Below are 22,459 nucleotides of genomic sequence, written 5' to 3' on the forward strand. Positions count from 1 at the left end.
TTGGGGACCCAATTCCCTCTTCTGCCACAGATTTCCTTTGTTGTTTGGTCTCTGTGTACCTTCGCTCCCTACCTCATGGAGGTGGCAAGCACTGCTCACATACTTTGATAGTGGGAGCCATGGACTCTATGCGCTATGGACCTCTGTTTTTCCATAACAAATACAGCTAAAATGCTCCAGGTCTAAATTTTTACCTTACTACACTTGCAATTCATATAAGTTAAGGAAAAAAAACCCACCCCAGAACACTACTGTATTGATTTTTATCTTAATCAGGAGAATTTTGCAAATACAGGCAGGGAAGAGATCAGCACCATGAAGAAAGCCCTTTTGGGAAATCCCGAATTAGTATTTCTAACTGCTTGTAAAGAAAGGAGTAGTTTTCTGTTACGCAAAGAAAAACATATATTGTTTCATTTCCTCATTCATCTGTCAGCTGCTAGATTTTAACAAAGCACTGCAGAAGTTTACAAAATGGGAGCTGTAAATACGTATCTCTAGTCCCATTTGTGCCAGTGTAATACCAGGTCCAGCACTGTCTCCATTATAAATCACAGGTTCTTCCTTGATGGGGAGAGGAGGGGATCCTTGAAGCCATTTTTGGAGCCACAAGATTTTTCCGACTTTCACATTTTCTTATCTACCTGCTATCCAAAAGACATTGGAGTCCTGGGCCCAGATGCTCAAAGGTATTTAGGCGCCTGACTCCCATTGAAATCTATGCTGGGCTGGAGTTTGCTCTCACCAGAAGCCATCAGCGCCAGTGCAGCCAGAAGCATTGCTGGTAGAAGATGCTTTCCCCTTTCCTCAAGTCTCCGTCAGCAGGGCCTCAGTGCACGTTCCGTACAGCATTGCTATGTAGTGCAATCTTTCCCAGGCTGGCCCAAAAGCAGAAGAGCAAGGGCCAGATCCTCAGCTGGAACAAATCCATGACTTCAAGGGAGCTACACCAATTTACATCTGCTGAGGATCTGGCCCAAAGTTGGAGCGTTCTTTTCCATACACTGTATGGCCAGACGGGAGAGCCCTAAACGACGTTGTTCGGGAATTCCTAACTTCAGAAAGTATCAAAAATGTCAATCATGGCAATTTAGTGAAGATAACACCCCAAGCCTGTCATTTGGGGGGTATTTGTAGTATGATTTTTCAGTCTTCGTATGTGATAGACATTTATATAGTGTTTTTCTCCAAAAAAGCCAAAGCCAAAGCACCAGACTAGCTATAAAACTGTAAGCAGAGAACACTCCTCCCGCTGCTGAATGCAGCCACCTCTGACATTGAAAACCTCTAAACACTGCAAAGCACCACAGCACTGCAGAATTTTGTGTCCATTGCGACTTCTAGCTGAACGTAGCTAGCCAGAATGGAATCACCCCTACTGGAATCTGACTCGAGTTTAAACTATCACTGCTAACTCTTCTTAGGTCTTCAGGAGCAGGGCTGTGCTGCCAATATTTTAACAATGGGCTCCCTCAAAAGTGTGCCATTTCCCCAACAAACAACCCTAGTTGACATAAGACCACCCTTTTCCTGGCCCAGCACATCTTGAGTCACCACGTTTTCCCCCAACCCACCATAGAAGGCTCCTTGAGGTGGTTCCCCTACATGACAGCTCTTCCTCGCAGAAGTAGCAATGATGGCAGGTGGCTGCCTGTGGCTTCTACCGGCAGCAATTGTGGTAGGTAGGGGTGATGTCCCTTCTGTGTTGATGGTTGGTTGGGTATTGAGTCCCCTTTGTTTCTTAACGTTGATGGCCCTTTTCTACGTGACATGGCGGGTTAGGTGTTGGAATGGGTCTCTGGTGGCTGTATTACCCGAGAATTGAGAGGTGTGTTACTCCAGAATTTGATTATGCCAATTGCAGCAATATTATGTTTATTCAGCCACCATGAATTAATAAAATAGAACACCACATAGTTAAGGGTTAATTTGCATAAGCAGGGCTTTTGGAGAATACTAGCTGCAAGCTTGTAGTTTCTATTTATCGTGATGGGAGGAGGGGAGAAAAGCATCAACAAATTATGAGACTGAAAGAAAATAAGTGGATGGAGACCTTGAGCTGGGCGCTTTTGATGTAGAAGCTTATGGCTAAGATTGTTAGGAATGTTTTGTTAACCAGTAGTTGATTGAAGTTAGGAGAAGTGATGACCCAGTAGGGGTCACAATGAGCTATGAGTTTTGTAAAAATTAGTTATAAAAAGACTAGATAATGGAGTATACTTTGGAGCAGTTCTCTGAAGCTATCCTGAGAGACTTTTCCCCAAAACCATATTCTCCGGCAGGGAGGCACCTGGCCATTGCTGACCTGCTGCTCATTACTCAATACCATCTCAGAGTTTAGATAATTATTTGGAATGTTCTAAACCTATTGCTTATGTCGGTGTGTACTTAAATCTAATAAATAGTCATTTTAGATAGGAGCATGCTTACTTGTATCAATCTTTCATTAGCTGGAAGCGCTGTGTTCCCATTGATTTATTCCTGATACCACCTGGAATGAAACAGTTAAGTTAAATTAAGTTACCACTGCTTGGGTTCTGAAAACCCTGGGTAATGGAGCTGGTGAGCCAGTTGCCAGGAGTGGTGGAGAGGAGGGGACAATTGATACAAGAAGTTTGTTTGTTTGCAATAGGGGAAAGGGAAGTGGAACAGGATCGCAATCTGTAATTTTCCATGTCATAGACCATGAGTTGATTTATCATTACATTCTGCTACTGATTCAGGGCTCAGACTGACAGCCTGATTGGGTAAGAAGCTACGTTAGAAGGAAAGGGAATATCTGGAAAGAAAAAAAAGTTGGAAATGATTTTGGGAAATAGCTTGAATGATTTTGTACAGGAGCATGGTAATGGTTTCTGGGAGCTTCCTGCAGCTCTGTAAGCAAATGGTAGTGATGATAGTAGGTATGGAGATAGATCAGTTAAAGACAGAATGCCTGAAAGCGACTGTGTGATTTCTTATGTGGATGACATCCTGGTTTGCACTCAGACCCCAGGGAAGAGAATTCGGAAGTACTGGACAGGGTGTTACAAAAGATTCAGGAAGCTGGGTTTAAAGTAAATCTAAAGAAAGGCTCAATCATGGTCCCAACACGTAAACTCGTTTGGAGTGATTTTGGGACAGAAGGGGCATTCCCCTGATCAACAGAGTGTGGAGCTGATTCTTAAACTACCAGTTCCCACAGATGTCACAGCTCTTAGATCCTTTCTGGAAATGGTTCATTTCTCCCGAGATTTTATTGAGGGAGTTTTAGAGAAGGCATCAGATGGGAGAGGGGAAGTTTTCTGGATTCCCATGCTGTGCAGCAGCAGTAGGTTTCCTCCCATCCTCATATATTGGGGAATGGCCAGCAAGGATTGGGGGATGCAAGGCTTTAGCAAAGTGCTGGAGGATGCATCGGGGAATTCCCCTGAGCAGCGCTCACAGCCGTAGCCAGGCACTTGGGGTGTAGCTAGTGCAAGGCAAATAATGGATTTTTTGGTTTGTTGCCAATTTTGAAAAGTAGAAAAAAAGCTGGGTTTGGGGCATAGAGAAAATGAAAAATTTTCAGCAAACTGAAAAGTAAAACAAAATTCATTTTGGATTGAACAAAATGTTTTGTTTTGATTTCAACCATTTTTAAATGTTCTTGAATTTTTAAAATAAGAATAAAGGAAATTTTGAAACAAAAAGTGATTGCAAACCAAAAAATCAAAAAGTTGCCTTTTGAAAATGTCAAAATGAAACATTTAGAGGTTTTTGGATGTTTTGGGGGTTTTATTCCAAATGAACAATTTGGCAAAATTAACATAAATTCACAAAACACTTTGGGGTCACGGAATCCGCATCTTTCCCCGAAAAAAGTTTTGGCTGAAAAATTTCACCCGACATTAGGTGTAAGAGCTTCCTGAGTGAGCATCATCAATCTGCTGGTTTGTTCCTAACTTCAAAGGGGCGCAACACTTTAACAAGCAGCTGTATCATTCTGGAGGGGGACAATGAAATAAATGCCTTTCTGGGTTACTGAGTTATCTTTATTATGAGCACACCAGCAGGGCTGGTGTAAGGATTTTGGGAAGAAATAGCAAGATGATTGTGACAGAGTATATCAATCTCTCCCTGGCAAAGCAGAGTTTAATGAGCAGTTCTGGGTACAAGAGGCCACACCCCTTTCACCTCTGCTGGGCATGTTCCCGGTGGAGGGAGCATTCAAAGAGGAGCAGCTCAGCTCAGTCTAAGCTGACTGAGGAGAGCGGTTGTGTGCAGCAGCCTCCTGCCAGGAAGCCTCTGGGACACCAAGTCACCAGGTCAAGCCTCCTAGTTGCACTGTGGGAAGCCAGACGACCGTGGGAACTGAAAAGAATAACTTGCTGTTGCCATCAGAGGAGTGGCTGGAGACAGAGCAGAAGGGACACAAAAAGAACCCCACTTGCAACCCCAGGGATGATGCCAGAGTGACTGGGACAAGAGTAGGAAGTGACCCAGGAAATGTGTTTGGTTGATATTAGGAACTGAACCCTGTGACAGGATACCTTGTTTTGAAGGCCCTGGGTCAAAGTAGGTAGGGCCCTGGTTCCCCTCCCCATGCTCTTCGCTAGGTGACTCTACCCCTGATAGTGCTGCTGGAGCATTTATGACTGAAACTATTCTACAAGAGCTTGAAACAATGTCATTATCTGTTGAAAACTTATGTGGCCAAGGCTATGATAATGGGAGTAATATGAACGGTAAAGACACTGGTGTGCAAAGGAGAATGATGGAAATCAATCCTAGGGCCTTTTTCGTTCCTTGCAGTGCGCATTCTCTGAATTTGGTTGTCAATGATGCCACTAGATGCTGTTTGGAGGCAAGCAGTTTCTTTGACTTGGTGCAACGTGTTTATATGTTTTTTTCAGGCTCAACACACCGTTGGGAAAGTCTGACTTGCCATGTGAATTCTCTAACTGTGAAACCACGTAGTCAGACAAGATGGGAGGGTCGCATTGATGCTTTGAAGCCTCTTCGCTATGAACTTGGAAACATTTATGATGCCCTAATTGAAATTTCTGATGATACTAACTTTACTGGATTATCTGGCAATACGGCACATTCAGATGCAGAAGCTCTTGCAAATGGCCTTTCCAAGTTCAAATTTGTGACTTCACTCATTTTGTGGTATAATATCCTTTTTGAGATTAACCTCACTAGTAAGCAGCTTCAGGAAAAGAACTTGAACATACATTCTGCCATTCAAAAACTACAGCAAACTAAAAATATTCTGGATCAATTCAGAAGTGATGAAGGGTTCGAAAGAACACTGGTAGATTCTCTCGAGCTTGCTGAAGAAATAGACTTTCCAACAGAATTTGAACCAGAACCAGTTTGCATTCGGCAAAAGAAACAGCAGTTTTCGTTGAACAACGAGACACACCCATTCAGAACCCAAAACAAAGGTTCAAAGTAAATTTCTACTTCGCAGTCCTTGATACTGCTGTTCACTCGGTTGACAAAAGATTTCAACAGATGCAGCAGCTAGAGTCAGTATTTGGCTTTCTATATGATATCCACAGCTTGCAAAAGAAAACAGATAAGAGAATTTTATATAAAACTGGAGTCGGCATTGACTCATGAAAATTCAGACGACATTGAGGCTATGGATTTGTGTAGTGAGCTTCAGGCTTTTTCAAGATGACTTAAGAAACATTCCACTCCTGAAGAAGTACTGAAGTTTATTTGTGAAAATAAACTCAAAGACAGTTTTCTAAACATTTTTATAGCTCTACGCATTCTTTTAACTTTGCCAGTTTCCATAGCTAGCAGGGAATGTAGCGTCTCAAAGTTAAGATTGATAAAAACATATCTGCGTTCAACAATGGTGCAAGAGAGACTTGTTGGACTTGCCACAATGTCAATAGAGCAGGGGTTGGCAACCTTTCAGAAGTGCTGTGCCGAGTCTTCATTTATTCACTCTAATTTAAGGTTTCGCGTGCCAGTAATACATTTTTACGTTTTTAGAGGGTCTCTCTCTGTAAGTCTATATTATATAACTAAACTATTGTTGTATGTAACGTAAACAAGGTTTTTAAAATGTTTAAGAATCTTCATTTAAAATTAAATTAAAATGCAGATCTTATCAGTTTAGTGCAGTGGTTCTTACTCTGGGGTGCATGCTGTGACGTGCAGTCTATATGGTTTTATAAAAATATGATAATAAGTGAATATAATGTAACTGGGATATGCTTCATGCAAAAGGTCTCTTGTAATGTATCATTACAAAGCTTATAATCTACTGAGTGTGATCATCCTATTTGTATAAATGTACCACTCTTGTATCTAAAACTAGAAATATAAAATATAACTCTAAGGGCCTATTGTAATTATGCAAAGTGTGGGCCATTAATGGTGGTTTGGAATCTTGATGGCTCCCATTAACCAGGACCATTGTCTGTAGATGGCTATGTTTTACCTGTGAGTCTTCCTGTATACGTGTGTGCTGGCAAGTGGGTAATGAAGTCTTGCAGTGACATGTGATCATGTCACCTGAACTGGAATCCATCTTTAACCTGGTGTAACTGAGTGACCAGAGAGGTTGAAGTGTTCTCCTACTGGTTTTTGGATGTTATGATTCCTGATGTCAGATTTGTGTCCTAACTCCACATTCTACAAGCCATTATCCTCTGATCCCACTGAGGATTACCAAAAGACACTACACCATTTGCTCAAGAAACTCCCTAAAAAGCACAGGAACAGATCTGTACAGACACATTCCTAGAACCCTGACCAGGGGTATTCTGTTTGCTACCCAAGATCCATAAACCTGGAAATCCTGGATGCCCCATCATCTCAGGCATTGGCACCCTAACAGCAGGATTGTCTGGCTATGTGGACTCCCACCACGGCCCTATGCTACCAGCACTCCCAGCTATCTTCGAGACACCACTGACTTCCTGAGGAAACTACAATCCATGGGTGATCTTCCAGAAAACACCATCCTGGCCACTATGGATGTAGAAGCCCTTTACACTAACATTCCACACAAAGATGGACTACAAGCTATCAGGAACAGTATCCCTGATAATGTCATGGCAAACCTGATGGCTGAACTTTGTGACTTTGTCCGCACCCACAACTATTTCACATTTGGGGATAATATATACCTTCAAGTCAGCGGCACTGCTATTGGTACCTGCATGGCCCCACAGTATGCTAACATTTTTATGGCTGACTTAGAACAATGCTTCCTTAGCTCTCATCCCCTAAAATCCCATAGAGGCTTGAGGAACTTCCTGTATGGCAAATAACAAGGCTGGTAGCAGCCTGTCCCAGTGTCGCGGGTCATTGCCGACAAATTTTTTTAACATGGATTTCAGGGTGCTGTTGAAATGCTCCACCAGCCCATTGGTTTGTGGATGCTATACCGACATCTTGAGGGCCAGGATCCTAAGTAATTCACACAGCTCTTATTATCAGCTCATCTTAATTAATTAGCCTCTTACAGTTGGTATGGCTACCTCCACTTTTTCATGTTCTCTGTATGTATATATATCTTCTTATTATATGTTCCAGTCTATGCATCTGATGAAGTGGGCTGTAGCCCACGAAAGCTTATGCTCAAATAAATTTGTTAGTCTCTAAGGTGCCACAAGTACTCCTGTTCCTTTTGCGGATACAGACTAACACTGCTACTACTCTGAAACTCACAGACAGTTTTCCAAACATTTTTATAGCTCTACACATTCTTTTAACTTTGCCAGTTTCCGTAGCTAGTGGGGAACATAGCTTCTCAAAGTTAAAATTGATAAAAACATATCTGCGTTCAACAATGGTGCAAGAGAGACTTGTTGGACTTGCCACAATGTCAATAGAGTATGAACTAGCTGGAAAACTGGATCTAAAAGAACTAGTGACTGAATTTTCAAAACTTAAAGCAAGAAAAGTCATGTTTTAAGAGCACAGAGTGTTTTTTATTCGGAGTGTTTTGTAAATACAGGTTAAAGTTCATTGAAAAGTTTTCTTATTTCTTTCTATATAGGATGTGGTAGTAATGACAGTTAAAGCAGGATAGCGTAATGGATGATTTTGGATTTGTAATAATAAAAATTATAATTAACATGTTTAATGCATTTTTATTTGAAATCGGACTGAAATATCATCTAGCTGTTGTGTACAAATCTATTCTGAAAATTTCGTGTCTCTATTTTATCTGATCTCAGAAACATTGGTTGGATAGACGGACGGATGAACCAACCGAATATTTAAGCCTCTGTTTAAAAAAAAAATGCTTAAAAACATTCAAAGGAAAAAAGGGGCAAAATGTTTTCCAGTTTACGAAAAACCTCAACCTAGATCTGCCTTTGGGGTTTGGAGGTGGGGCATCGATTGCATGGTTCGCCTAGGGTGGCAGCTAGGCTGGGGCCGCCCCTGAGCCTATACAATCAGAGGGCCCAACTGTCGACATTCAAACCAGGAATCCGAGTGTTGTTCTTGCTCCTGTCTTCGGAATCAAAGTTCTTGGCCCAGTGGCAAGGACCCTTTGAGAAAATCTGGAGTGGGAGAGGGGCAGTAGACTACAAAAACCATCAGCCTGGATGGCAAAAGAATTTAGTCCAGAACAACAACTGTCCCAGGCCTTCCCCACAGTATTCTCAGCACACCAGGGAAGATGAACTTGACCTACCACCACATTGTCACTGTGACACTCTGCACCCCATAGTGATATGATTATGACGTGGTTATAATTATGATGCATCTTGTACAAAATATGTCATGTGAGGTGCCAATGAAAAAGTTATGGTTTGCTGAATATGGTTATCCTATTTGTATCCATGTCTCATTTTTGTATCTGGAGTTGTGCATATTGACTCCGCATCTATATTTCAAATGTGTTTGCTCCTGGGTAACACCCACAAAGTAGTTTTCATCCAGTCTAGTGAGCACATTGTGAAGGGGCTACCCAAGGTAATGGCCCATCAGCGAAAACAATGAGCCATGGGAAAAGCTCATCCTCACCAGCTAAGCTTTCTTGTGGATGCTTCAGTCAAAATATGGGTAACAGCTGCCATGACTCACCGAAGCATGCAAGTACATGTGACTAAATCATGTGATATTGGATCCATTTTGCTGCCTGTGCTTTTCCACAAACTGCTGGAGGCTTTGTTTGGGTCAGTGAAGTTCCCTCCACATGGAAGAAGCTATACAAGGGGGAAGTGACATCATCACTGGGCCTCCCCCTCTTCCCCCTATAACACAACAACTGGAAACACCTTAGGAACAAAGACTGAACTGGGAAAGGGGGTCCCAGGTGGGACAGAAGAATTTCTGTCTGTGTATGCAAAAGCTGTAACCTGCTTGTACTAGATCGCAGGGTGAGACACTGCTTGATTCAAATCCTATCTAGTTTCTAAAGCTTAGTTTGCAGTTTTGTTTTATTTCTTAGGTAATCACTACTTATAATTACTTAAAATCTTTCTGTAGTTATGTCAAGGCTGCTTCCCCACTCTGAACTTTAGGGTACAAATGTGGGGGCCTGCATGAAACTTCTAAGCTTAATTACCAGCTTAGATCTGGTCTGCTGCCACCATTCCCAAAGTGCTAATTCCCTTCCCTGGGTAGCCTTGAGAGACTCTTCACCAATTCCCTGGTGAATACAGATCCAAACCCCTTGGATCTTAAAACAAGGAGAAATCAATCAGGTTCTTAAAAAGAAGGCTTTTAATTAAAGAAAAAGGTAAAAATCATCTCTGTAAAATCAGGATGGAAAATAACTTTACAGGGTAATCAAACTTAAAGAGCCCAGAGGAATCCCCTCTAGCCTTAGGTTCAAAGTTACAGCAAACAGAGATAAACACTCTAGTAAAAAGGTACATTTACAAGTTGAGAAAATAAAGATAAAAACTAACATGCCTTGCCTGGCTGTTTACTTACAAGTTTGAAATATGAGAGACTTGTTCAGAAAGATTTGGAGAGCCTGGATTGATGTCTGGTCCCTCTCAGTCCCAAGAACGAACTCCCGAACAAAGAGCACAAACAAAAGCCTTTCCCCCCACCAAGATTTGAAAGTATCTTGTCCCCTTATTGGTCCTTTGGGTCAGGTGTCAGCCAGGTTACCTGAGCTTCTTAACCCTTTACAGGGAAAAGGATTTTGGAGTCTCTGGCCAGGAGGGATTTTATAGTACTGTACACAGGAGGGCTGTTACCCTTCCCTTTATAGTTATGACATAGAGGTTAAAGAGCAGTTCTTGGCCCAAGAGGCAATGCCCCCTCACCCCAGCTGGGCATGCTCCCAGTGGAGGGAGCATTCAAAGAGGAGCAGCAGCTTGGCTTAGTGTCAGCTGACTTAGGAGAGTGGTTGTGTGCAGCAGTCTCTTGCTGGGGAGCCGCCGTGACTGCAAGCCACTAGGGTCAAGCCTCCTAGTTGTACCACAGGAAGCCAGCTGACCACTGGAACCGAAAGGGACAACTTGCTGTTGCCAGCGGAGGAGCTGCTGGAGATGGAGCAGAAGAGACACAAAAGAAACTACACATGTCCAACCCTGGGGATGATGCTGGAGTGACCCAGGGAATGCGCTTAGGGGTATTGGGACCTGAACCCTGTGTCAACATTCCTTCTTTTGAAGGGCCCTGAGTTGGAAACCAGTGGAGTAGGGCAGGCCTGGGATCCCCTAACCTCCCCATGCTTGCCATGAGGCAACTCTATCCTGATAGTGCTGCTAGGCAAAGCGGCTCCTTGGACTCTCGCCAGCAGGCATTATGCCCCAGAATATCACCATTAGGCGGTACTGCTGGCTCAGGGCTCCCAACCAACCCCAACAAGATTATTCAGCCACTTATACTTACCTCTTTCATTTTATGTCAGTGAAAAGGGGGAGGGGAGGAAGAGAGGAGAGGATCTTCAGAGATGAAACAAGCTGTTCATTCCTTTCTACCCTAGAAATTACTGTACATTAATTTATATTCTCTGTGCAATTAGAAGGCCTAAAGACTCACTTTTTATTTTAAATGAAAGCCAAAATTCTCCTTCCTGGATCTGAAAAACCACCTGCTTTTAATGAAGGGCTCCCACAACCCCCTGCAGACCCCCTCCTGCTCATCACAACTGCATTGTATAAGTTGTCAAGAGGGAAACAGGAGGTTTGGGCAGGAGAAAACTGGAGGGATGGGCAGCTGGGTGCTTTTTGCAGCTCGGGCAGTAGCAGGTTGGAAACGTGGGGTAAGGAAATAGGCTGGAGGTTTCTACTAAAATGATCCTCATTAAAATAATTTACAATGTTAACACTTTAAATATCATCTTAAGGCTTTATCATTAACATCCCATTGAGAACAATGGAGACATTCACACCTCTCAGAGCTATGGTTTCTGGTTGTGTGCAGATTCCGGAAGACCCCACTGAACTGATTCCCACTGAGCATACTTTTAAGGTATTTTTACTCCCATGAAACCTAGAAAGGGGGTTGTTGTTAGTTTTTTGGTTTGTTTTTCTTGGGCATTTCTCTAATTATGGAGCAAGATCAGGATCTAGTATTTTCAACACATCCTTCCCTGTGATTTATTATGATCTGTGGTTGCCCTTTCATTTTAAAGCAGAACAAAATGAAATATATGAAATAATTTACCAGTTCAGAAAACCAGAAATGTTTTAGTTTATCAGCACAGGATATTCTTGGAGCAGAAAGTGCACTTTACCAACAGATATTAACACAAAATTATATCTTGTCATCAAACCAAGTTTTAAAAAGTGTATTAGTGACACCTACTGGCATGAAAATTTTGTCTTTGCATATTCGCATGTACCAGCTAGAGATATTGATACATTAATGTCTGATTGTTCTAATGATAATCCTTGTTGTGGTAAAATTTGAACAAAAATTATCAATACTGCAAGCAAATGTTACGGGGAAAATCTGTACACATTAGCATGGGGCTGACAGCAATAATATGGCATTTTGGCATCAGCAGCAGCACAGGAAGTTTTGAAGGGATATTTTAAGTTCTCCTAAGTAGTAAAGCTTGTAGGATACAGGCCCGGATATACCACATCATGCTGAAATATCCTTTTCAAACTGAAAGGTCTTGTAGTAACAGAATATTCAGGTTTACACAATTTCAGAACTACTTCAAAAGTGTGTGGAATAGAACTAAAGAATTCAGAGAGATGTTGATGAATTTGACTGTCATTTAAGAACAATTTTTTTTTAAAAAGGAGAGAAGGCAGGGAAGATATTCTGGGCCAGATTTTCTGGTGCATCAGAACTGCACTTGTCACAGCAGAGAAGAGGAGGGAGCCATCAGACAGTGATTACAGCTCCCTGATTTCTCTTGCCTGTTATGCCCCAGCTCAAGTGGAAAGCTAAATGTCAGATGGTAACAGTCTCCGAGGGAACATCTGCTAGCTGGGGTTTGCAGGAGTGCTGGGTGTCCCTCTCCTCTCCCACTGACCTCAGTGGATGACTCGTGCTTCAATACCTGGTTAAACTGGGACCAGCGGGTGTGTTTGTCATGTGGCCAGTGTAAGAGGTACAGTGTTGTTAACTATTCATTTCTTTGCTTTTAAGTGCTTGGGTTGTGTGAATCATATGATGAGTGACATGAGTGTATTTGCTTAACAACCTTAACAGATTTTTTTAAACCCATGTGTGTGTTTTTGGAATATAATTATATATAAAACACATTACAATTCCCCACCATATTTTTACAAACTATGATACTCAAGAGAGAAAACATGTAGGTCTCCCAATGACATGATTCTCTCACATTCTTTATTTCATAGTGCCAGGGCCAGTTCTTCAAAGGGCCCAAGTTCATAATCTCAGATTCAGTTTCTCTTGTATATTAACCAATAATCACAAAAATTATGTGCAAAGTAAGTAATTTTATTGATTGTAATGAATGTGAGCTCTCAAGCAAGATGACATACTACTACTAATTAGCACAACAAAATAGTAGCAGGATCTCATAAAGGAAAAACAGATCTGACTTATCTGGATGTGTATATATAATATAGAGGTAATCATATATCTTTTGAACTTTGTATAACACAAAATAAGTTACTTTAGCTCGTTACATGGAAAGATCCACAGTCTTACCAGCAAGGAGTAAAATATTTGCATTTCACTAGTCAGTTGCCCTGCAAACCTTTCTCCTGAGTTTGTTTTATTTTGAACATGATTAATTGTAAAAGGGAAGAGGCAGAGGGAACATTTTGCTCTATGTGAAAAGCTGCTTATTTGCAAGAGGACCAAGCTGGTATAAATCCCAACATTTTACAGCTTGCAGCCCTTGATCCACCGGGAGACATCTCATCCTCCGCAGTACTTTTTCCACGCCACCCTGTGTGAGTTAAAATCATGTTAATTGATTGTGGCAAGTTCATCAATCAGTGCAGAGCCGCCCCCCCCCCCCCCCCGAAAAAAACAAACACCTCAAATTTATGTACTTTTAACTCTTCTGCAGAGAGACAAGCTAATATAACAAGTAATTTGCTACTGGCCCAATCCTGGCACAGCGCCTGCCTACTCTGCATGGCTCAACTGGATCCTGGAGCTATGCATGCCTGAATAAATCCCAAGTCTGCCAACACTTCCTAAAAGGTTGCCAGATGGTTGCCAAAGGCCCACTTACGAGCTGCTACTCCTGCCACAGAGGATTGGTGTACCAATTGGTGTATCTTCTGTACCATTTGTACCACTGCTCTCTACTGGATGGAATCAAATTTACTCAGTTTTGTGCCAGAAGCTCTATCTTGCTAAATAGAACTCATGCACATTCCCTTTTAGCTCCAGCTGGAGGGGGCTAAGGTGATGCAAGTTCTATCCCCACTGCCACAATGAAATATCAAGTGGCCCTGCTGTGTTGCACAGACATAATCTTGAAGCTCTTGGTAGTTATGGATTTGTTACATTGGTGTTTGATCTGGGATTTGAACTCCTGGGAACCTCAGATGATCAAGAAATACATTTCTCTAAGTAGTCTCCCCCTAAGTTTACACATACAAGTATGTCACTGTTACTAGTTCTTGTAATAGTTTTAAACATACCATGCACTCATGCCATTGGAAATGCGAACAATTCTCTTTGCACAGTTTACACCCGCTGTAATGTCTGCTGTCAGTAAGGAAAAAAAAGAAATACAGTAGTAAATATAGTGGGAGGGGAAAAAAAATCAACATTTTCCTCTTCATTTTTTTGAATCAGTCATCTTAAAACTGATTAATAATAATAAAAACTAATTTCTGTATTAATCAATCACATTTATTACTGTGGTATCTAAGGACCCACCAAGAATGGGGCCTGTGGTGCAAGCACAGAGTAGCAGATAGTCCTTGTTTTGAAGAGCTTACAATATAATAGAGAGACAGATGCACCGTGGGAGAAAGGGATGTAACACACAGAGTGAACAATGTGATGGTGTCAAGCAGATTACTTTGCCCCTACCACGACACTGGATTCCACATGCGTTCTTGGCTCTTGGAGTCTTGCCATCATTACACCAACAGCGGCTGTTGATTTGAAAAATCCCATAGTCAGTGCTTCTGGAAGGTTAGCTATAATGCGTGGCACCTGTGTTAAAGTCGCTCTCGTATCTTGCTGTGCACACCCTTGTGAAGGTTCCGTTTTAAAAAAATAACCACACACAGATTGATGTATTTTCTCTGCTGATAAAAACTCCTCATAGCTTGATATTTTACAGAAATATGGATCTAAACACCCCTTATCACCTGTTTGTAGATTATGCAAATGATTTAATACAAAGTACACACAGCCAGCTTTTCTTCCTTTTATTCTTATGAGAGTCACAATCCTTATTAAATATGAAGTGTAAGAAAAATCATTCTATATATAAAACTTTTGATTGTCATCTGAACACTGCATGGGGCCTACATCTTTGAAGGAAACACCAGTGTTTTGGGGTAAAATGCTACAGAGACAGAAACACCTTTCTAAAGAAAATATTAACAACATGCAAATCAAAACCAATAAATATTACTAAGGAAAGACATGGGGAAACATCATCATTTCTCTGGCAGGGAATGACTCTGCGTGTAATGAACTCATAAAATGCAGTTAAGTGAGATGGAACATTTCTTTCCTGCTGTTTCCAACAGGGGGAGGATCAATGGTGAAAGACCTACTGTAAAGAGGGCTCCAGGTAGCCATTGGCATTTTAATACTGCCTTGTCCATTCCTGTTGAAAATAGGTCTAAACCACGGCACCTGCTGAAGTTTTATCTACGCTAGTGCCGTCACCTTTGTTTCCATAGATGGTGCTGCATAAGTATTAGCAATGATGGTAAACTTAACCAGAGCACCCTTATTCTTTCCTCATTTACAGAAAGTGGATCTGAATTAGTCAGGTTAGAAGGAAGGAGTCTTTGATTTGAGATATTCAGGGCTGCATAAACATCATGTGTGTTTAACTCTCTGGATTGTGGCTCAGAACACAGGTAAACAAACCTTAAAAACAAACTAGTTGAATAATAATTTCCTATCACTGCTAACAAATGAAGAAAGGCCCTCACCCTTCTCTCGCCCGTGGGGCCCACTCGTCTTATGTGCTCTTCTATGAGTCCTGATTCCCCCTCTCTTCCTCACTTCTAAACTGCCCCACCCCTTATTCTCCATCCAGGCTCTCCAAGGATCCCTCTCCCTCAGCCCATCGTCTCGAATTTAATCACATAAGTTTGAATTGGGGGGTTTGAGATGCTGCTGGTGATCCTCCCACCCAGGCCTTGTGCTGTGCTCTGCATCCCAAGTCCAGCACTGTCTCCCTGCTCAGCTACAGTGAGGCTCAAAGAGCAGAGCGTGAGGGGTGCAGACATCAAACATGGAATTGTACAAAGGCTATAACTAGGAATAATGCGATGGAATTGGGGGAAGGTCTCTCAGACTGGTGTCAGGAAAAGGTTCCTGACAGTGCAAGCTGTTTAACTGTGGGAGGGTTTCAGGGAAGAAGTGATATTCCCATTGCTTGGGACATTTTAAACAAGACTGAGCACAGCTGTAGGCAATACACTGCAGGGAACCAGCCTGTGCCAAGGACAGACTAGATAACCTAGGAGGTTTTTCCATCTCTAATGTCTAGGATTAATTCAATGGGTAAATCACCTGCCTACCCTCTGAATCACATGGACATCTCCTCCAAGGCAGCAGACTTACAGTGTCCCAGGCTGTAGCCCCAGTATCCATCCAGCCCAAGCCTTTTCATTGCTCTTGCCAGCTCACACCTTCCGTAGATCTTCCCATGAGCAGCCACGGGCAGGAGGAAAAGCCCCAGGATTAGCAAAACCTTCATGTTGGCAGTGTAGTAAACCCAGGCTGCTACCACTGATACTAAAAGGAAAGAGAGACATTGGTGAGACTGTAATCTCCTCTCCTCCACTTGAAGTCTCCACTTCCTGAGCGAAGTGGAAACAGGCCATGAGCAGCCTGGACATTTCTCAGTACTCTTGGGGTCACTGCCCGGAGGTTAAAATCGCTTAGCCATGGGGAACTGGCTAGCTCACTCACCTGGTGTTTTATTGCTAGATCCCTGCTACAATTCTGACGCAGGACATACAGGCCAAATGTGGTTACCATCTGATGGCTGCTACAGTGGCTTATAAAGAGCTAATGATCTGAGACCAGTACCCGTTGCACATTCATCCATATCCCGCGCACAAATCCCACCATCATGACTGACCCACTCTTTGCAGTCTTGACAGAGGTAAAGGTTTTAATTAGCATGAGAATTAAACCATGCTCTCACCCTGGAAAGGTGGTTTTTCTACTCCAGGGGCGAAGCTCCTTGTAGCAGTGAGAGCAAGCTTGCAATGCCACAATCTACCTATTTCGTTCTTATATGATGTCTGTCATCATGTGGTGTCTAAGGTCTCTCCAAATTATGAAGGGTGCAAAATTCTCTCTCGCTGCTCCATTGTATTTGTTTTGGTGCTGGGACTGTCGGAAGGCTAGTTTGAAGAAGTGAGTTTTGTAGTTAGCCCTGAAGCTTAGCCAGCATCTGTCCTGCGGGACTTACCCACATTGTTGGAGTCACTCTAAGGCAGCGGTCCCCAACGTGGTGCCCGCGGGTGCATCTATGTGCGCCCGCCTACTGACAAGGGAGCGCCCTGGACAAGCAGCCGCCGAGAAGTGGCAACATCAAGAAGCGCTGCTGACGCTGCTTTTCGGTGGCATTTCGGCGGCTGCTTGTCCAGCGGCCGCGCTCATCCGTGGCATTTCGGCGGCTAGTCGTCAGGCGCCCGCCACTCTGAAAGGTTGGGGACCACTGCTCTAAGGCATTTTATAAAGGAAATGCACAGCTGCTTAACTCTGACTGCCTTTTATAATTCAGGGTTAGTGTATGGAATTCATGGCAAAACCAATAGGCAAGAGCCAACATAATCTGCATGTTTCTAAAGATCCTGTTACCTTCAAAATGTTTTGTTTCATTGGCTTTGCATGACAAACTACAAATACTTTGATAGCTGGGTTAAAAGGTTCTCTCATAGTTCACTGTGGCATTTGTAAATTCTGCTATGTATTTGGAGCCGCAGTGTGGTCTAGTGGACAGAGGACTGGATTGAGATCCAGGAGATCTACATTCTAGTTCAAACTCCTCCACTGGGCTACAGGGTGACTTTGGGCAAGTTACTTCACCCCGCCTCAGTTTCCCCATACACAGAAAGGGCATATTTATACTTACCTCTTTTGTGAACTACAGATGACATGCTCTGTATAATTGCAAGGTATTATTATTCTGATCAAGTGCTATTTTGTGACTTACAGTAATACGTCTCACTAATGACTGGCTTTCTACACCCTAAGGGAATAGTTTATAATATATCATTTTCTCCAGTGGTGGGAGAATACCTTTATTACATGGATGTGTGCTAAATTAGGGCACTAACACCCTTTACACTGATACCAACAGGGCCTGCACATCACATCTAAAATCCCTATAGTACTTTGGAGACTCTGATTAAATTAAAAAAAAAATGTGAGTGGGAATTTTGTCTGTATAAATACTACAGGCTCAGCCCCTCAGATTTCTGTTTCTGTAACACTGTAGAATGACAATAGCCACTCTGCAGTTAATGTTGTCACTCTATTTCTATTACACACCTGATTTAGGCCACTCCAGCCTGAATACTCAACCACAGGAATATCAGCTTCAAAACTGATAAAATAGGTCTGAGGGAAGATTTTATTTAAAAACCTGAAATGAATTGGACACCATAAAAGCAGAAGTTCAGAAAAAAACATTATTCGGGGGAGGGTGTATATATATTTGTCACTCTGTAGTAAAAAAATTTGGAGATCACATTTAGGTTACTGAGTACATCATGTACTAGCCTAAAGTCCAGAGCTGAATCTAGTTTGGGCACCTTAACTTTGATTTTCTACCCTTTCCAGTGTATGAGTTTCCCTGAATTTCCTGAGTTTATCTATTTCTTTTGGCTAGTGACAAGGTGCTTGTAGGGATTTATTGCACTGGAGTTGCTGATATGTACAGTCACCATTAACTTCACCTTAACAACATTTTTCCCCCTGGAATAATCCTTCCAAATGAGGGGATTATGGACTGTGACGAGATGTAAAATCCCAACACCTAAAACTAAAACTAAATTCAAATGGACTAGAGCTTCCTTCACTTAGGGTTTGTTCTTTATTATTATGAAAGCAAGGATGGACCAGTGGTTAGGGCTTCCCCATTCTGCCACAGATTTCCTCTGTCATTTAGTCTCTGTGTGCTTTCGTTCCGTACCTCACGGAGGTGACATGCAGTGTTCACACATTTCGATGATGGGAGCCATTTAATGCCATAGATAGATTGTATGTGGTGTGGGCCTCAGTTTCCACATAACAAATACAGCTAAGATGCTCCAGTCTTAGCCTCCAGGCCTAGATTTGTACCTTACTATGCATGCAATTTATAGATGATAGGAAAACAAAACCCACCCCAGAACAGTACTGTATTGTTTTTCATCTTAAATCAGGAGAATTGTGAAAATACAGGCGGGGAAGTGAACAGCGCTATGAAGAAATCCCTATTGGGAAATCCAAAATTAGTATTTCTGACTCCCTGTAAAAATGTGTGGTTTTCTGTTACTGAAAGAAACACATACATTATTTTGTTTCCTCATTCATCTATCAACAGTTTGATTTTAACAGAGCACTGCAGAAGTTTGCCAAGCTGGGTGTAAAAATATATGTCTCTAGTCCTATTTGTGCCAATGTAATATCAGGTCCAATACTGTCTCCAGTACAGCTTATTCCTGGGTGGGGAGAGGACAGGATCCTTCAAGCCATTTTTGGACCCACAAGATCTTTCCTTTCACATTTTCCCCTCTACCTACTATTCTAAAGACTTGGGAGTCCTAGGCCCAGATCCTTTAAGGTACTTAGGTGCTTAACTCCTATTGATATCTATGGGGCCTCTCCCCAGAGGCCATCAGCACCAGTGGAGCCAAAGGGATTACTGGTACAAGATGCTTCCCCGTTCCTCAAGTCTCTGTCAGTGGGGCTAAGTGCATGTTCTGCACAGCATTGCTATCCAGTGCTATTCCTTTCCCAAGCTGGCTGAAACGCTGAAGACCAAGGGCTAGATCCTCAGCTGGAACATATCAGTGACTTCAATGGAGCTACACCAATTTACATTTGCTGATGATCTGGCCCAAAGTTGAAGAGTTCTTTTCCATACACTATATGGCCAGACAGGAGAGCCCTAAACAATGTCATTCAGGAATTCCTAACTTCATGAAGTATGAAAAATGTCAACCATGGCAATTTAGTGAAGATAATACCCCAAATCTGTTGTTTTAAATGTTGATTTGGGGGGTATTTATAATATGATCTTTGAGTCTTTGTATGTGATAGACATGTATATAGTGTTTGTCTCCAAAAAGCCAAAGCAGCAGACTAGCTATAAAACTGTGTAATCAGAGAATGCTGCATCCATCGCTGAATGCAGCTAACGCTGGCACTGAAAACCTTTAAACACTGTACAGCAGCACAACGGTGAAGAATTCTGTGTCCATTGCGAGTTCAAGCTGAACGTAGATGGCCAGAATGGAATCACCCCCACTGAGATCTGTCTGGAGTATAAACCATTACCGCTAACTCTGCCTAGGTCTTCAGAAGTAGGGCCATGCTTCCAATATTTTAACAATGGGCTCCCTCAAAAGTGTGCCATTCCCTGGGTAAACACCCTCCCCATGCCCCCAAACATAAAAGTTCAATTCTACACCCTTTCCCCCAACAAACAATCCTCATGGACACAAAACTCCACCCCCCCCCTTTTCCTGGCAAACCACCTCTTGACTCACTAGGTTTTCCCCACCCGCCATTTCACAGAAGGCTCCTTGAGGTGGTTCCCCTACCTGGCAGCTCTTCCTGACAGAAGTAGCAATGATGCAGGTGGCTGTCCTGTGGCCTCTGATGGCAGCAATTCTGGTAGGTAGGGGTGATGTCCTGCAGCCTGTCCCTTCTGTGTTGATGGCTGGTTGAGAATTGAGTCCCCTTTGTTTCTTAAAGTAGATGGCTCTTCTCTGACATGGGGTGGGTAGGTGTGGGAGTGGGTCTCCAGTGGCTGTGATGGGAGTCAGATTAGAGAGTGGATGTTCTTTGTGTGGTGATGGAAGCTCCAGGCCCTTCCCATACCAGCTCTTCCTATTCTGAGCTGGGGCTGGGAAGGCAGGCATCAGGGGAGAGGAGAGGGTTTCTAGATTCCCATGCTGTACAGCTGCACTAGTTTATCTCCCACCCTGGTGTACCAGAGAGTGGCCAGCAAGGATTGGGGGATGTGAGGATTTAGCAAAATGCTGGAGGATGTAGGAGGGGGAATTCCCCTGAGCAGCGTTCACACCAGGCATTTGGGTGTGGCTAGCGCAGGGTAAATAAAGGATTTATTTGTTTTGTTGCTAATTTTGAAAAGTGGAAAAAAGTTGGTTTGGGGTCAGACAGAAAATGAAAATTTCCAGCAAACTGAAAAGTAAAGCAGAATTCATTTTTGATCAAACAAAATGTTTTGTTTGACTTCAACCCTTTTAAAATGTTCTTGATGTTTTTAGATAAAATTAAAAGAATTTTTGAAACAAAAAGTCATTGCAAGAAGAAAAATCAAAGTTGCCTTTTGAAAATGAGACATTTGGAGTCTTTGAGATTTTGTTTGTTTGTATTTATTCAAAATGAACAATCTGAAGCTTCCTGAGTGAGTATCAATCAGCTGGCTTGCTCCTAGTTTTAAAGGCAGCTAAACATTTTAACAAGCAGCTGTATCATTCTGGAAGAGGACCAGAGAAATAAATGCCCTCCCGGGTCACTGAGTTAGCTTCATTATGAGAACACCAGCCGGGATGATGTAAATATTTGGGGAAGAATTAATAAGATGACTATTCAGGTACACCCCATCCATCCACCCACTTATACTTTATTTATTCCTTTACGTCAGTAAAATGTGTGTATGGGGGGCAGGAAAGGATCTTCAGAGATGAACCAAGCTGTTTATTCCTTTCTACCCCAGCAGTTACTGTACATCAATTTATAGTGTCCAGGTTATCTGTGCAATAAGAAGGCCTAAAGACTCACTTTTTATTTTAAACAAAAGCCAAAATTCTCCTTTCTGGACCTGAAAAGCCACCTGCTTTTAACAAAGGGCTCCCACAAGCCCCTGCAGAACCCCTCCTGCTCATCACAACTGCATTGTAGAAATTGTCAAGAGGGAAACAGGAGGCTCGGGCAGGAAAGAACTGGAGGGATGGGCAGCTGGGTGCTTTTTGCAACTCGGGCAGTAGCAGGTTGGAAACGTGGAGTAAGGAAATAGGCTGGATGTTTCTATTAAAATGATCCTCATTAAAATAATTTACAATGTTAACACTTTAAATGTCATCTTCAGAATTAACATCCTATTGAGTACAATGGAGATGTTCACACCCCTCTGAGCTATGGTTTCTGGTTCTGTGCAGATTCCAGAAGGCACCACTGACCTGATTCCCACTGAGCATACTTTTAAGGTATTTTTACTGCCATGAAAGCTAGAAAGGGGGTTATTAGTTTTTTTGGTTGTTTTTCTTGGTTGTTTTCTGAAAGATCAGGATTTTGACGCATGGTTCTGCAGCAAGGTGTGGATTAGAAATAATAAGTATGGCTATAGCCAAGCAGACAAAAAAGCATAAATGACCCCTGAAGAAACAGGCTAATCTCCTCTGTCACCTTGAGTTTTCTGTAGAGTTGTACCAAATATCGAACTCAAAAATTAATAATACCTGAAATATCTTTTTTCAAGCTAAACTGCAGCTTCTGTATACATGAAACGTGTTAATGTTGTGAAAGTTACTAGTGACCCCCCCCTTAACAGAGCAGCCTTTATGTCAACCGGTGGCCATTAGGGGGAAGCAGACACTTCAAGTACACAGTAGCCTGAACTTTTCAACTGTCTTCCCTTCAAGGCCTTAAGGTAGTTGGAGCTGGTCCCAAGCCAGTTTTCACTGACCAGATAACAAAAGCACGGGTCTGACAACCACCAATC

General features: G+C 42.4%; 1 long non-coding RNA gene across 1 annotated transcript; it reads right to left on the reverse strand.

Moving 5' to 3' along the window:
* Positions 1-2,428: 2,428 nt before the first annotated feature.
* LOC135975927 (uncharacterized) lies at positions 2,429-14,287 on the reverse strand. The gene is made up of 3 exons (XR_010593140.1): positions 13,992-14,287; positions 9,883-13,285; positions 2,429-2,491 (listed from the first exon to the last, which is right to left on the reverse strand). It is a non-coding gene; the product is annotated as an uncharacterized LOC135975927 (long non-coding RNA).
* Between the last annotated feature and the right edge of the window lie 8,172 nt (positions 14,288-22,459).

The sequence above is a fragment of the Chrysemys picta genome, chromosome 1, assembly GCF_011386835.1.
Source record: "Chrysemys picta bellii isolate R12L10 chromosome 1, ASM1138683v2, whole genome shotgun sequence".
NCBI lineage: Eukaryota > Metazoa > Chordata > Testudines > Emydidae > Chrysemys > Chrysemys picta.